Here is a 16327-nt window from a genome sequence, read left to right as displayed (position 1 = left end):
GGGTGGGCCCTGGCCCCCCACCCCACTCTGCCCCCTCAGGGTGGGCCCTGACCCCCTACCTTGCTCTGCGTCTGCTGATATCAGCTGATAGCCCTCTGGGCTGTATCAGGTACACTGGTGGGGCCTGTTTTGTTTTTTCAACTGCAATAAACTCCTCTTTCTCTTTTTCCCCCCCTTTTCACACTGCAGTTTTACATTATGGCCTTGTAAGGACCAGTGTCTTCCAGCAGGCCACTCTGGGACCTGTGCAGGCCCTCAGCCCTCCAGGGAGGCCCCCCTCCCATGGAGGGGTATCAGGGTTCTGTGTCTGAACTCTCTGAGGTCACCTCTGATCACTGCCACCCCTGCTTCCTTGGCCTTCGTGGGCTTGAGTCTGATGAGTCACATCTTCTTTCTGTCCTGGGAATGTTTCCTCAGTTATTTTTAAATAATCACTCACTCTTCCGTTTTTCTCTCTGAAACTCCCATTAGTCAGATGTTTCATTCCATGGCTAATTATCTGTAACTCTTATCTCCCCTTCTGTGCTCCTCCATGTTTATTTTTTTGAGCTATGTTCTGAAAGACTTATTTGACCCTAGATTCCAACTTTTCTGTGAGATTTTAAGTTAATCAGTCATATTTCAAGTATTTTTGGAAAGTGGAGTTGTGGCTCAAGTGGCAGAGCACCAGCCTTGAGCGAAAAAGCCAAATGAGAGTACAAAAATACCCTGAGTTTAAGCTTCCGTACTGGCTTTTTATTTTATTTTATCTTGCCAGTCCTGGGGCTTGAACTCAGGGCCTGAGCACGGTCCCTGACTTCTTTTTGGTCAAGGCTAGCACTCTACCTCTTCAGTCACAGCTCCACTTCTGGCTTTTTCTACATATGTGGTGCTGAGGAATTGAACCCAGAGCTTCATGTATGCTAGGCAAGCACTCTACCCCTAGGCCATATTCCCAGCCCCTCCACTACTGGCTTTTTATTTTTTCCTGATTTTGGTGTTTTGTTTTGTTTTGTTTATCTTGCCTAGTTATGACAGGCTGTCATGAAATACACAGACACAGACACATATCAAGTATCTTCCCTCCTCTCTACCCATTCTTAAATACTATCCTGTTACTTGTACAACTTTAAAAAATCATTCTGAGGACAACAATCACCTTTCATTTTCTTTTGTTTTCCAATCCAGCTGTTTATGCTTGAGTCTCTATGGCTCCTCATTGTTTTCTATGCTACTGGTTTTCTTTGTAACAGGATCAGTTCTGAGACACTGCCCTGTGTTTTCTGTAGCCTTTTACAGAGTGAACTGGAGATTTGTGTCTAGAAAAGGGTTGTTGGCTGTGCTTTGTTTAGGATGAACAAGTGAAGGGCTGGGACATAAGCAGCCAACTCTCTTCCCTACACTCCATGAACTCTATCCAAACTGGAATAAGGACCTCTTTCTGTCCCAAAACCATGCTCAAATCCATAGCCTAATCTAAGTGTTGAACCAGGCTCTTTGAGTAAGAGCCCTCTCCTGTCTGCCTACTGGAGCTTGCTTGTTGAAGGAGACTGACAAAATAGCAGGAGTGCTGCTGGCAGTGTATTCAGACAACTGCAATTATGTATCCACCTTCTCTCAGCCCATATTCAGCCCCACCTCACTAGACCCTTTCAGCAAGATGACAGTAGCATCAGACGCTGACTTCTGTACTCGCAATCTGTGCCCTGGCCACTGTTCCTTTCTCCCCTGGATACTTTCAGAAACCAGGGGTCATCTAGCACTGCTGTGGCCCTCTTCCAGTCCTCTCATTGCAAGCACATTCTATTTACTTGATTTTTTTTCAATCCAGGGGCAGAGGAGGGAGGACATGCTGTGCTCAAAGTCCCATACCTGCTCCATACTTGTGGCTGGAGCTCAGGATATCTCCCAGGAGTCCACAAACACATAAGGCGTCCCACTACTTCAGAAGATCTTGACATTGTATTCCCAACATTCTTAAAATATGGAAACAAAGGTAGATTGATGAGTACCCTAAGTGTCAAGGGTTCCTGCCATGTTTAGACATACCCTTTAGCCCACTGTGCTTAGGATACCAACAGCTCAAGTGTTGGGCCCTGGCCTACTGGTTTCTCTATGCGTGGTCTATGGCAGCTGCCACCACTGGCCTATCTCTTGTCTAGTGGTGAGTCTCCATCTTGTCTTGTGAAGATATACATAGGCCTCCCTTTTGCTGTTGATTATCACATATTTGGATGAAGTAATTTTCTGGGTAAAGGTGCATCTCAGATCACACACACACACACACACACACACACACACACACACACACACACACGCGGGACTTGGGAAGAGTCTGCACAGCACAGTTCAGGAATCCCGTGTCAGAGGTATCAGACTCCCATGACCACTTAACTTATCCTCTCATTCTGCTGCACAGGATGCTGCAGGCTTCCTGAGGTCAGCAGTCACCTTGACCTCCACTCATTGTGCATTGTCTTCCTGTTTTGCCATCTCATTACAATTAGAAGAACACTTTATGGTGTGAGTAAAAACCTGACAGTTGGAAGTGGCACTGTGGCTCAAGTGGTAGAGTACTAGCCTTGAGCTGAAGAGCTCAGGGACAGTGCCCAGGCCCCAGAGGTCAAGCCTCATGACCACCACCACCAACAACAAAAAAACACAAAACCTGGCAGCTTCAGTAACACCCTGCACCTCTACTCTACATCTATATGTAAAGGGAAAAAGCAGCATCTTACCACAATACAGTCTGCATGTTTCCCTAGTCCTTTCAATTGGGAAAAGGCTCTGACTACTTATTCTCAAATTCACCAGCATCTTTCAAAGGTAAGTCTCACAAGTAAATTAGTATCCCATTTTTATGGGCAAAATGTCATGTATATTAGTGTGTTTTAAAGTCTACTGTTCAAAATACCAGCTGTGGAATATTTGCAATTGTAGGCTTCTAGTTTTTATGAACTCTGGAACATTTTCTTCAAACAAGTGCAACACACACATACACACACACGCGCGCGCGTTCAAGAAAAGCTACTCTGATGGAGGATGGGGGAGTCCTTACTCACTTAGCCTTCCGATGATTCTCCAGTGGCTCTAAACCCATCTCTGGGAACACTATGGACAGAAAGGGGAATTCAGGGTCTACAGAGTTTGGACTTCGTGGTAAGTCTGTGTTTATGCCAGAGGGAACAGCATGGTGGGAACTGGTAGAAGAGCTTGCTGAGTTGGGCATAAGCAAGGAGGGGCAGCAGTGGGGAGGGAAAAGAATTCTTGGATCTGGCAGTGAAGAGGAAATGTTCAGAAGTTCTTGTCAGTGTGGGTCCTTGTGAAGATTAGAGGTCAGAAACCTGCTCATGCCAGTTGTCAGGAAGCTCTTGCAACAGAGGAAATAGCTCCTAGCAGTCCTCAAACAAGATCAATGAGCTTCAGATACACAGCCTCCCTACACTTTTCCCTTGCTCTCTCAGCCGCAAATGTCAGCAGCTTCAGGCATGAAACCCATCCACTATGCCTCAGAACCTTAGGAAAGTAGCAGCCTCTTGGATTTACCTAAAGGCCTGGTGAACCTTCAACCAGGTGTGTCTTTGACACCAGGATGTCCACAGTAATGTCCACTGGAAAAACTTGATTCTGGTTCTGAGATGCCTCTGTGAGCACATATCACAGACATAAATGAGTGGAGGGATATGCCATTGGATCAATCATCAGAACCTGTTCTGTGCCATCTCTTCATTCAGGTTTGTAAGATGCAAATGATAACCAGGATTCATTCCTGGGCTTGAAAGCCATTTTAATAATTATCACTTCTACTTTAATAAATAAAGTGGCAGGTGACAGTGTCCAACAAGAAATGTACTCACTACCGGACTTGTATATCACTTTCATAATAACAATAAAAAATAAAATCAGGGGGGCTGGGGATATAGCCTAGTGGCAAGAGTGCCTGCCTCGGATACACGAGGCCCTAGGTTCGATTCCCCAGCACCACATATACAGAAAACGGCCAGAAGCGGCGCTGTGGCTCAAGTGGCAGAGTGCTAGCCTTGAGCGGGAAGAAGCCAGGGACAGTGCTCAGGCCCTGAGTCCAAGGCCCAGGACTGGCCAAAAAAAATAAAAAAATAAAAAAATAAAATAAAATAAAATCAGGGGCTAGGAATGTAGCTTAGTGGTAGAGTGCTTGCCTAGCATGCATGAAACCCTAGTTTCAATTCCTCAGCACCACATACACAGAAAAAGCCAGAAGTGGCGCTGTGGCTTAAGTGGCAAAGTGCTAGCTAGCCTTGAACAAAAAGAAGCCAGGGACAGTGCTCAGGCCCTGAGTTAAAGGCCAGAACTGGCACTAAACCAAAACAAGATGATGATGATGATGATGATGATGATGATGATGATGATGATGATGATGTCGTCAACTGGGCACCAGTGGCTCACATCTATAATCCTAGCTACTCAGGAGGCTGAGATCTGAGGATCACGGTTCAAAGCCAGCCTGAGCAGGAAAGTATGTGAGACTCTTATCTCCAATAAACTACTCAGAAAAAGTCATAAGTGGATTTTTACCACTGTAGCTCAAGTGCTATAGCACTAGCCCGGAGCACAAAGAGGCACAAGGACAGACCCAGACCCTGAGTTCAAGCCCCAAGACGACATCATCATCATCATCATCATCATCATCATCATCATCATCATCATCATCATCATGTGGCATCAGGTGCTGGTGGCTTATACCTGTAATCCTAGCTACTCAATAGGCTTAGATCTGAGGATCACAGTTTGAAGCTAGCCTGGTCAGGAATGTCCATGAGACTCCAATCAACAACCAGAAAGCTGGAAGTGGAGCTGTGGCTAAAGTGGTAAAGCGCTAACCCTAAGCAATAAACTCAGGGACATCACCTAGGCCCTTCATTTAAACCTCAGAATTGGCACACAAAAAAATTTTTTAAAAAATAAGTCAAGTGGCCCAAGAACACTTTGGGCCCAAGGATAGCCACAAAACACTCTCCTGAGCATAAGACTCAGTTGGGAGAACAAGGTTTAAGAAGAGCAATGAGCAGTAGGAGAGCAAAGAAACCACAGGAAATGTGAGGGTCATGTTTTCAAAGTCAGTACAACTGTGTAGGCCAACAAACGACTGTTACTGGATCCAGGCCATTGGGTCTGTGGACCAGAAATTCTTTGTTGTCAGAGAAGAATTCAAAGATAGACACATAGGAGACTTAAGCAGATGGTTTTCCTAATGCAAAGCAAAGTGAAGGCAAAACGAAAACCCTCCAGAAGGTGAGTGGGTGAGCTCAAGAAGGAGTTGAGCTGAGAGACTCAAGACCTAAAGCTTTCATCGGGGCCTACAGACATGGTCTGTCCTGGAAAACTAGGTTAATGTGTCATCCATCTCCAGAGACTGGCCTATGTGTCATCAACTCCTACATGTCAGGTGGGGAGTTCATGGCCTTAGATTGTTAGACCAACTGTCTAACAACCCATTTTTTGCTAGCTGGGGGCAGGGGTTGCCGTCAGCAAGACCCTGTTGTATGCCACACATCATTCTTTTGATGTCAACCATTCAGGATGTGATTCCTTATTATCATCCAAGCCATCATTTTCAGCCATTAGGTTTCCTATCTCCCAGCCTAATTTCTATGTCACTACAATAAAACCCAGTTAGACTGGGTTTCTCTCCAGGCTAAAGCAGCTTCCAGGTCTAACCATGCTCTGGCTGCACTACTCTCAAGGCCCACAGAACATTATCCTGGGAAGTTCCAGGCACTTCAGAATGGTACAGGCAGGAAATGGGCTTAAATACCTTGCAAATATTTCTGTTTCTCTAGTGCATTAGAAAGCTCTTGTTAGAAATTTGAATTTTAAGTTTGAATATAAAATATGCATTGGTTGTGGTGAGGACAAATATCACCAAAGTTACTTGGAATGATTATAGAGACAGAATTGGTGCTATCTTCTCATCTGACTAGGGCTGTTCACATGTCTCTGACCATTTCATACAGCTCAAGATCAGAAGAACTAACTGGACAATTCTGGAGTCTGCCATGAACCCAAGGGCTGTGGCTTCTTGCAGATCTGAAGTCAGGGATAGGAGGCACACCAGGAGTTTATCTAGCCTTCTGGCTTCTGGGACCCTATCCTTCATCTCCTTCTCTGGAAGCCATTCTAGCTGCTGTGCAGGGAACAGCCCTGGGCAAGTCTGACAAGCTGTATCCAGATGCCAATTTCAGTCTCTAAAGAGATCATTTCATTCATCTGATTGACAGGGGCTCAGGCCAGGTCCTGTGAAAGACTATGACAGGTCTAGATATCCCAAAAGATGCCTTTGGAACCCATTTATAAGAACATGATTGAAGCCAGTTGCTGGTGGCTCAGGCCTGTAATCCTAGCTACTTAAGAGGCCAAGATCTGAGAATCATTGTTTGAAGCCTGCCCCAGCAAGAAAGCCCGTGTGAGACTTTTATTTTTATTTTTTGCCAGTCCTGGGGCTTGAATTCAGGGCCTGAGCACAGTCCCTGGCTTCCTTTTGCTCAAGGCTAGCACTCTACCACTAAGCCACATTCCCAGCCCACCATGAGACTTTTATCTCTAATTAACCAACAAAAAAGCTCTGGAAAAAGAGCTGTGACTCAAGTGGTAGAACACTAGCCTTGAGCAAAAGAAGGTCAAGGACAGCTCCTGAGCCCTGAGTTCAAGTCCAGGACCTTCCCTGCCCCTACCCCAACCCCGAGAATATGATTGAAGGGAAACAGAAAGGACAAGCTTTCTACAGAGTTGAGAAAATTAAAAGTCAGTGGTTGAGAAGCCAAGCTCCCCACCAATCCTGGAGACTGGGGCTGGGCCCCTCTACCTCCCTGGAGATATTTCCAATGGATAAGGCTGGGCTGGTAGGACCATCTGTCAGTGGTTCTCAGTCATATTTCCTGTTCCACACAGCAAAAGGACAACCTTACCCAGTGATTAAAAATGCCCATTGCATGAGGGAAGGGGTAACATTGTCCAAAGAGAAATGTACTCTTTATCTGACTTATGTAACTGTAACCCCTTTGTACATCACCTTTATAATAATAAAATAATTAAATTAAAAAATAAAAATGCTCACTGCAGAAATGACAAGGGTGAATTCTAGAAGCTACCTAGAGGGCCTTCCAGGACATGAGTACTCCTCACCTCTTGGAAGGTCTAATGCACTGCCTGGGACCCCAACAGGCTCTATGTCCTTCTTACCTTTATTCCCACTTAGGAATTTTCTCTAAGTGATGATGTGCTTTCCACACAAGGAATTATTAAAGGGGATGAAGAGGCTTAGCCTGAGGTAAGGGGCCAACGAGAGATGCATGGCTGCCTCCAAATATTTCTGGGCTGCCCTGGCTGGAAGAGCATCTAGTTCATCAATGGGCAGAATTAGAAGCACAGATAATGGTTACAAAAAGTTTTGTCTCCTCATTGTGCTCCTTAAGTTCAAGTTGCCCTCAAATTGAATGTACTTCTCTTGGAAGTCCAAATTCCATATCTCTATATGAAAAAAAAATCTAAATTAAGCTGGGCGGGCACTCATGGTTTACACCTGTAAACTTAGCTACTCAAGGAGGTTGAGATGTGAGGATCACAGTTTGGAGCCAGCATAGGCAGGAAGGTCTGTGAGACTCTTATTTCTACTAAAGTACCAAAACAGCTGGAAGTAGAGCTGTGGCTCAAGTGGTAGAGCACTAACCTGCACAAAACAAGTTCAGGGATATTGCCCAGGCCCTGAGTTCAAGCCCCAGGACTAACACACACACACACACACACACACACAGACACACACACACACACGTCTAAGGAGAGGAAAGTGTATAGCCCCAAGTGTCTTCATCCTTCAACTCTGAGATTTGCAGAACATTTTCTTGTTAAATGCCTCTTACCTTTCATCTTACTCAGCTCTCATAACACCTGTCTGGTGTTATATCTCTATATCTTACTGATATGGACACTGAGGTTCAGATGTGAGGGATCTTCCAAGGATGTTGGGTTAGAATGGAGGATTTGTCCTTGACTTAGTATTTGTCCTATGTCTGGACTCTTGGATAGGACTCCTGCTCTGGCCCTGCCCCTGCCCCTTGAATATGCTCTCACCTGCTGATCAGGGCTGTGCTGGTACATCTAGCCTCAACATTCCTACAGATAGAGGGTTCCTATCCCCAATAAGAAATAATTGACTTCAATCCTCACCAGCTGGGTAAACTTGGCCTAAACTTCTAAAAGTGCAGTCTATGCATGTTCTTAGCTTGATGGTCTTTCTAAGTTCCCAGCCATCCTGCCTGGTCATTATCCCTGCCACTGTTGCCACAAGGCTTTCTAATTTGAAGTTGAAGGTGGCTGGCACTCTCAAATTCCCTACCAGGAAACCTACTTGTGGTTCAGTGTTGGGAGCTGAGAGACTTTGCTAAGGACTGGACAGGGTACACAGCACTCAACAACCTGCCATCTGCCTCACATACTGTCATCTTTTTCTCATCTTTACCTGTCCCAGAAGACCACGTGCCAGGCAGATGACATTCTAACCACTTTCCTCACATCTGGTACCCACCTGGTGGTTGGCCTCCCTTAGCCTGACTAGAGCAGATAGACATGAGACCCACCACAGAGAGGATCTGGTGACCATGTCTGCAGTCTCACCTATAAGGCCAACTAGTGGTCCTTTCTGGGGAGTGCTGGCCCCACCTCCTCAGGGGAGAATGTTAACTTTAGCTGAGTAAACTTATAGGTTTAACACCAGGCAAGAGGAGTTATCGTTGTCATTGAGTTGGTAGAGATCATGAGTGATGATACTAATCATCCTGCAGTCATGGGACAGCCCCCAGGACAAATAATCTGTTTTTCCCACAATGTCAGCAATACTGAGTTTAAGAAACCCCACACTGGACCATTTATCTGTTTGCCTTGCTTGAAACAGTGCCAGTTAGATGAGAGCAGTCTCCCAAAGCATGGAGAGTAGGGGACAGGGCAAGCAGCTTCAGTCAGATTACTTTCCATCTGGAATACATGGAGACCATCTCTTTGAACTAATAGGAATTCTGGTAGGCAGTTCAAGGGAAGAAAGAGAAGGGGAGGACACCTCAGCTATTTAAGATGGGATAGACCTAGGAATTACAGTGACTGCAAGCCCAATCAGAAGGTTTCACAAGTTAGGCTGGATTGGAAGAAAGCCTTTGACTCAGAGCCTCATCTTGATCTCTTGAAAATGTGAAGAACAATGAATTCACAACAGGACATAAAATGATTGCAATGACAATTCTCACCTAAGCCACTGATGATCCCTGTGACAATTCCCACCAGAGACATAGAACTGCTGCTGTGACAAATCCCACCTAACCTAGAGGAGCATCCCTGTAAATTCACACCAAAGACACAGAACCTTGGCAGTAGTTCTCCATGGCTGCCTTCTCCTGCAGAAGTCTCCAACCCTTCCTTATCTCTCAGAGGAGCAACTCTTCTTTACAAGCTTCATGTCCTTGTCATTTAGAGGAAGTATACTGTGTAATTCAGTTGCATTTTCTTTTCTTTTCCTTTTTTGTTTGTAGTGGGACTTGAACTCATAACCTAGGCATTGTCTCTGAGCTTTTCTGCTCAAGGGTAGCACTCCATTTCCAGTTTTGTTTTTTTTTTGGTAGTTAATTGGAAATGAGAGTCTCATGGAATGTCCTTCCCAGGCTGGCTTTGAACCACAATCCTCAGATCTCAGCCTCCTGAGTATCTAGGATTATAGACATGAGCCACTGATGCCTGGCCAGTTGCAGTTACTTGAAGGAACATTTGTTGCAAAAGAAAATATTCATAAACTGTTTCCTTGTTTTTACAATAGAGAGAATAGTGTATTTACTTGCCATATTGAAGTGCAAACAGGGAAGAGTGGTGCTAAGAGCCTGGAGGCCTATTCTTTGCCAGAGGTGCTTAAGAGCCTATTGGGCGTCTGGAAGTTCTCCCAGACACAGTCCCAAGTCTCAGAAACACAATTATTCTATGTATTTGTGGCCCCTGCAGAAGCCACTGAGATGATTCACACACAGCCACTAGTCCTGAGTAGCATTGGGCTTGTCCAAGGCTTCCACAGGGGCCTGTCCTCTACAGACCCTGCTCCTGCCTGGGCTTCTAGGGGCAGAGGCCTGGCTTCTTGTACAAGCACTGGCTGCTCTGTAAGACCCCCTGTTCCACACCCCCACAAGGGCCATCCCTGCAGATGACAGACTGAAAGACTAGTAACTAGAGACAAAAAATAGCTTCTTTAAAATAGCACAAAAGCTGTTGCTGTTCCGATCTGAAAATCATACACATTCTATAGCCAGATAAAAAAGGAACTGGGGTGGGGACCTTGGGCAGGGCAGGAACCTTTACAAGCAACATGGAACTAGGCACATCCATAGTCTTGCTTTCCCTGCCTGGCAGCCAGGGGCTGCTCCAGCTCCCCAGCAGAAGCAGAGTGAAAGCTCAGATCCATTCTTCCACACCACAGGAACAGGGGCAGGGAGGCTTCCTTCCAGCCCTCAGTTCTGGAAGCCCTGGGAGCTTTCTCAGCTCTTGTTCTGCTCTGCAGAGGCCCTGGGGCGTCCAGTACCAAGAAAGGCCAGATGATAAACCACCAAGGCATCCCTTGACCACAAGGTTAGAAACTGTGGGAAACAGGTCAGCAGCAGATGACCAGGTGCTGATGGGTTTTTGTCTACTTTATGAGAAGGTTTGTTTTGTGAAGGGGATGAGGCAGTACATGTGTCACTGAGATTTTCTGAGCTCAGTGGTGGAGAAGAAGTGCCAGGAGAAGGGTAGACCAGATATGAATAGTATGATTGGGTCCTAAGTACACGTTAAATCATTTCTACACCTAGCCACATGGTATGATTTTTTTTAAACCCACCTCAGAAGGTAATGGTGAGGCAGAGAAGAATAGAAGAAATGAGGCATGGGAAACAGCAGCCTGGAATTCAAGCACTATATTAACGAAATAGCTCATTAGAAACACATAGACAACTTTTTTTTGCTCTAAGTCTAATATACCCTCATAAGCTGCAGTGTTAGTAAAAAGGTTTTCATGGTGTGTACCTCCTACTTCCTTCATTGAGTATTTATACTTTGGGTCCTCATGTTGATATTGTCTTGAACGTCCTGCATTTCCCTCATCATTTCATTTGCCTTTTGCCTACTTTCTCTTTATATTCTTCTAGTTGTTTGTGGATCTTCACTTTTATTTTGTTGGCCAATTCTCTTATCATTGCTTTAATGATTATTTTATTTTTCCTCTTCTTCATTCTCACTAAAGTCCTCATCTGAGTTGTAGAATGTCAGAGTGGCATATGATCTCAATTGTTTATGAATTTTGTGATGTTTCACTGAAATTTATGCACCTGGGTTAGGGTTTGTAGAGGATGTTGTTCATGTTAGGTATTCAGTTCCACTATGATGCAACATGGGGATGGGAGAGCTCAACTATCAGCTGGAAAGGTTAGGGTTCTAGGGCAAAGGAAGGGTGGAGAGGGAATAGTATGTGAGACAGATCAGTGAGGACAGGAAATCCTAGATTGTAGTAGGAGAAGGAGGAAGAAAAAGATGATGAGAGATGTGGGTATAAGACTAGAATATTAAGAAAGATAAAGAAAGAGAAACCGGGCTGGGGATATAGCCTAGTGGCAAGAGTGCTTGCCTCGTATATATGAGGCCCTGGGTTCGATTCCCCAGTACCACATATACAGAAAATGGCCAGAAGGGGCACTGTGGCTCAAGTGGCAGAGTGCTAGCCTTGAGCGGGAAGAAGCCAGGGACAGTGCTCAGGCCCTGAGTCCAATCCCCAGGACTGGCCAAAAAAAAAGAGAAACCATGTATTTTACTTTAATGAGGTAAGCAACTTTGAGAACTGATGACTATCACTCCTTAAACATCAGCACAGCCAACTCTAACCAACGTAAGCCAACTGCTGATGTTCACACACTTAAGTACCACCACCCTTTAGAAGACAGAGAGGTGATCGAAAAGGAGAAGGCAAAAGTAAAATGAGGGCTGGGAATACGGCCTAGTGGTAAAGTGCTCATCTCGTATACATGAAGCCCTGGGTTCCATTCCTCAGCACCACATATATAGAAAAGGCAGGTAGTCGGGGGAGGGAGGGGGGTATGAGGGACAAGGTAACAAACAGTACAAGAAATGTATCCAATGCCTAACGTATGAAACTGTAACCTCTCTGTACATCAGTTTGATAATAAAAATTTGAATTAAAAAAAAAAAAAAGAAAAAGCAGGAAGTGGCACTGTGGCTCAAGTGGCAGAGTGCTAGCCTTGAGCAAAAAGAAGCAAGGAACAGTGCTCAGGCCCTGAGTCCAAGCCCCAGGACTGGCAAAAACACAAAACCAAACAAAAAGTAAAATGAATAAGCAACAACAAATAAACACTATTGCATGCATAAACAAAGATCAAAAATGAGATAAAAAGCTCTCTAGGGGCTGGGAATATGGCTTAGTGGTAGAGTGCTCACCTTGCATGCATGAAAGCCCTGGGTTCGATTCCTCGGCACCTCATAAGCAGAAAAAGCCACTGTAGCTCAAGTGGTGGAGTGCTAGCCTTGAGCAAAAAGAAGCCAGGGACAGTGCCCAGGCCCTGAGTCCAAGCCCCAGGACTGGCAAAAAAAAAAAAAAAAAAGGTCTCCATTCAATATGCTAGAGGGCTATTCCTTGTACCAGAAAAGGTGAGTTGAAGTCTTTCTGTTTCATTCAGAGAGGCACCAGTAAGTTACTGGGGCCATCTGGGCACTGTCCCCAGAGGGACAGGCTGGGTGCCTTCCTGGTTGTGTTGCATGCGTAGGGGGTGCCGGCAGGCAGTTGGGGGGTCACTTGTACACTGTCCCTGGCAGCTGCTGGGGCAGAGGAAAAGAAAAGGGGACTTCAGGCCAGACATCCATCTCTCCCCAGAGATAGAAGTCCTACCAATTCCCGTGGCAACCTCCTGGCAATGCTTTGTCTGAGTATGGTGGTCCAGTGCTCGCTGCTGTGGCTGGCTTTTCTAATTCCAGGTATGTTGCTGTCTGCTGGTGAGGCTGAGTTGTTGCTGGAGGGTAGTCAAGGAAAAAAGGAAGAGGAAAAAAATTGGGAAAGCCCTCAGGCCCATGCCTGAGGTCTGCAACCTCACTGTATGCAGCCATGCTAGGAAAGACACTTGCTTGGGTGCCTCATTTTTTTTTCTCTTGTAGATGATTAAATTTTGGCTCTTCTTGGTTGGTGCCAAGCTTTCTTTCTTTCTTATTTTTATTTTGCCAGTTCTGGGGCTTGGACTCAGGGCCTGAGCACTGTCCCTGGCTTCTTTGTGCTCAAGGCTAGCACTCTGCCACTTGAGCCACAGCGCCACTTCTGGCCATTTTCTATATATGTGGTGCTGAGGAATCGAACCTGGGGCTTCATAAGTATAGGAGGCGAGCACTCTTGCCACTAGGCCATATTCCCAGCCCCCGCTTTCTTATTGTTTGTGTGGTGTGTGCTGTCTTGAAAGGAGCATGTGCAAAATCTATCCTTTATTTTAATAGATGCGCAGATATAAATGACCAAGATTTAGCAAACAAGCCAATATTATTCAATACTGTGGCTTAACTGAGTAAGAAAAAAACAAAAAACAGTCCAGCAGTAAGAATGTCTAAATGTACCAGGTTTCAGATCAAAACAAAGCACTTACCTGAGGTGAGTCTGAGTCAAACTTCTGCACTCATGTCGGGGCTGTGGCACCATCTTTCATCTTTCTTTTGCTTTGCTTTGCTAATAAACTTCCTTGCTCTTTACCTTAGTGTGTCCTCAAATTCTGTTTTGAGACAACAATAAGAAATTGCCTAGCATGCATGAAGCCCTGGGTTTGATTCTTCAGTGCCACATAAACAGAAAAAGCCAGAAGTGGCGCTGTGGCTCAAGATGTAGAGTGCTAGCCTTGAACAAAGAGAAGCCAGGGACAGTGCTCAGGCCCTGAGTCCACCCCCCAGGACTGACCAAAAAACAAAAAATTTGACATGTTGATCAGTTATAGAAACTGTTCTGTTGTCGTTGTTGTTTTTTTTACACAGTGTTTTTAAAACCCAATTTAAGCCATTTCCCTCTCTGTGGCTCTTGTTTAGCTAGAATAAGGTTTCCTGTGATAAATTTAGTTTGCAGTACACAAAAAATAATCAGCCTATAAAGTCCTCCGATTGTTTTTTTTGTTTCTTTTTGCCAGTCCTGGGGCTTGGACTCAGGGCCTGAGCACTGTCCCTGGCTTCTTTTTGCTTAAGGCTAGCACTCTGCCACTTGAGCCACAGCGCCACTTTCAGCTTTTTTTTTTTCCTGTTTATGTGGTACTGAGGATTCAAACCCAGGGCTACATGCATGCTAGGCGAGCACTCTACCACTAAGCCATGTTCCCAGACCCACAAGAACTCATTTCTTATGTCAGGTAACTTTTTAAAATTTTCAACGCACCAAAAAATAATCAGCCCATAAAGTCCCCTGCATGCATTTGGCAATCATCAGAACAGCCAAAGCAATGGCTCTGATACCTACGATGCATTCAGAAATGGTTACAGCTTGGTTTCATTCACACCTTATTAACCTTAAGTCTGAGTCAATCTAAACTTGTCTACTTTTTATTCAGATTGACAGCTGCTAAATTATGCTATGTGGAATATAACTCCACACAAATGCCCCATTTATTCTTCATTTATACAAAGCTGAGCAATGAGTCTCCATCATTAATTCTGCACTCCAGAGTTTTTGAAATTGTGTTACAAAAGGGATAGAATTCTGAAATAAAACATTGCCACTTTGCCCCTAACTAATTCCTCTAATTGTATCATCAACAAAATTGAACCCATGGTCTCTGAAGAATAGGGCTTCCAGTAGCTACCATAAAAACAATCAGGGGGCTGGGGATGTGGCTTAGCGGTAGAATGCTCGCCTAGTGTGCATGGAGCCTGAGTTCAATTCCTCAGTACCACATAAACAGAAAAAAAAAAAAGCTGGAAGTGGTGCTGTGGCTCAAGTGGTAGAGTGCTAGCCTTGAGCACAAAGAAGCCAAGGACAGTGCTCAAGCCCTGAGTTCAAGCCCCAGGACTGGCAAAAACAACAACAACAACAACAACAACAATCAGAGGACATTATAGGCTGGTTATTTTTTTGTATTGAAAAGTAAATTTATCACAGGAAACCTTTTTCCAGCCAAACAAAAGCCACAGAGAGGGAAATGGCTGAAATTGTTTTTAAAAACACTGTGTAAAAAAACAACAACAACAAAACACTGCCTATAACTGATCAACATGTCAATTTTTTTTTTTTTTGCCAGTCCTGGGGCTTGGACTCAGGGCCTGAGCACTGTCTCTGGCTTCTCTTTGTTCAAGGGTAGCACTCTACATCTTGAGCCATGGCGCCATTTATGGCTTTTTCTGTATATATGGTGCTGAGGAATCAAATCCAGGGCTTAGTGCATGCTAGGCAAGCACTTCACCACTAGGCCATATTCCCAACCCATGATTTTCATTTTTAAAAATTGACCTATGGGGCTGGGAATGCGGCTTAGTGGTAGAGTGCTTGTCTAGCATGTACAAAGCCTTGAGTTTGATTTCTCAGCACCACATATATAGGAAAAAGCCAGAAGTGGTGCTGTGGCTCAAGAGAAGCCAGGGACAATGCTCAGGCCCTGAGTCCAAGCCCCAGGACTGCAAGAAAAAAAAATCACTTATGTTGAAACAAAAATACTATGGGGTTGATTAAATGATTATAACTAGTTTAATGGTAGGACAAAGCTGGTGGCTCACGCCTGTAATCCTCACTACTTGGAGCTAAGATCTGAAGATTACTGTTCAAAGCCAGCAGGGTTGGGAAAGTCCATGAGACTCTTATCTCCAGTAAAGTACTCTGGAAGTGGTGCTATGGCTCAAGTGGTAGAGCACTAGCTTTGAGCAAAAGGAAGCTCAAGGACAGCTCCCAGGCCAAAAGTTCAAGCCTCAGTACTGGCAGAAGAAAAAAAAAAAGTAGGACCAAAAGTGATGAGGAGGCCTAAAGAAGGCAGAAATTCAAAAAGGAAAGAATTGGAAGGGAGAAAAGGCAGAGTGCAGGGGAGCGAGAAGTGAGGGAACAGTCATGCAAATGGAAGAGAACTGTTCCTCTGGGCAGAGGACAAGTTCTTTGGCCTTATTCTTCCTTTGAGGGTAAGATCTGAGTAGCAATCCTCAAAACAGCATTCCTGAACTGTCACCTGCTGGATGGAACAGTGAGTTCATTTTCCTCTTCATTGTAACCCGCTGTTTATAAGCCCCACTGGCAGGCTTGGGCTCCTCCTGCCTGGGCTCCATGGCAACTCTCATGGGGCCCCACAAACAGCCTTGC

Source organism: Perognathus longimembris, chromosome 3 (assembly GCF_023159225.1).
Source record: "Perognathus longimembris pacificus isolate PPM17 chromosome 3, ASM2315922v1, whole genome shotgun sequence".
In the NCBI taxonomy this organism is placed as follows: domain Eukaryota; kingdom Metazoa; phylum Chordata; class Mammalia; order Rodentia; family Heteromyidae; genus Perognathus; species Perognathus longimembris.
The sequence above is the reverse complement of the archived record's forward strand: the minus strand, read 5'-3'. Positions refer to the sequence as shown.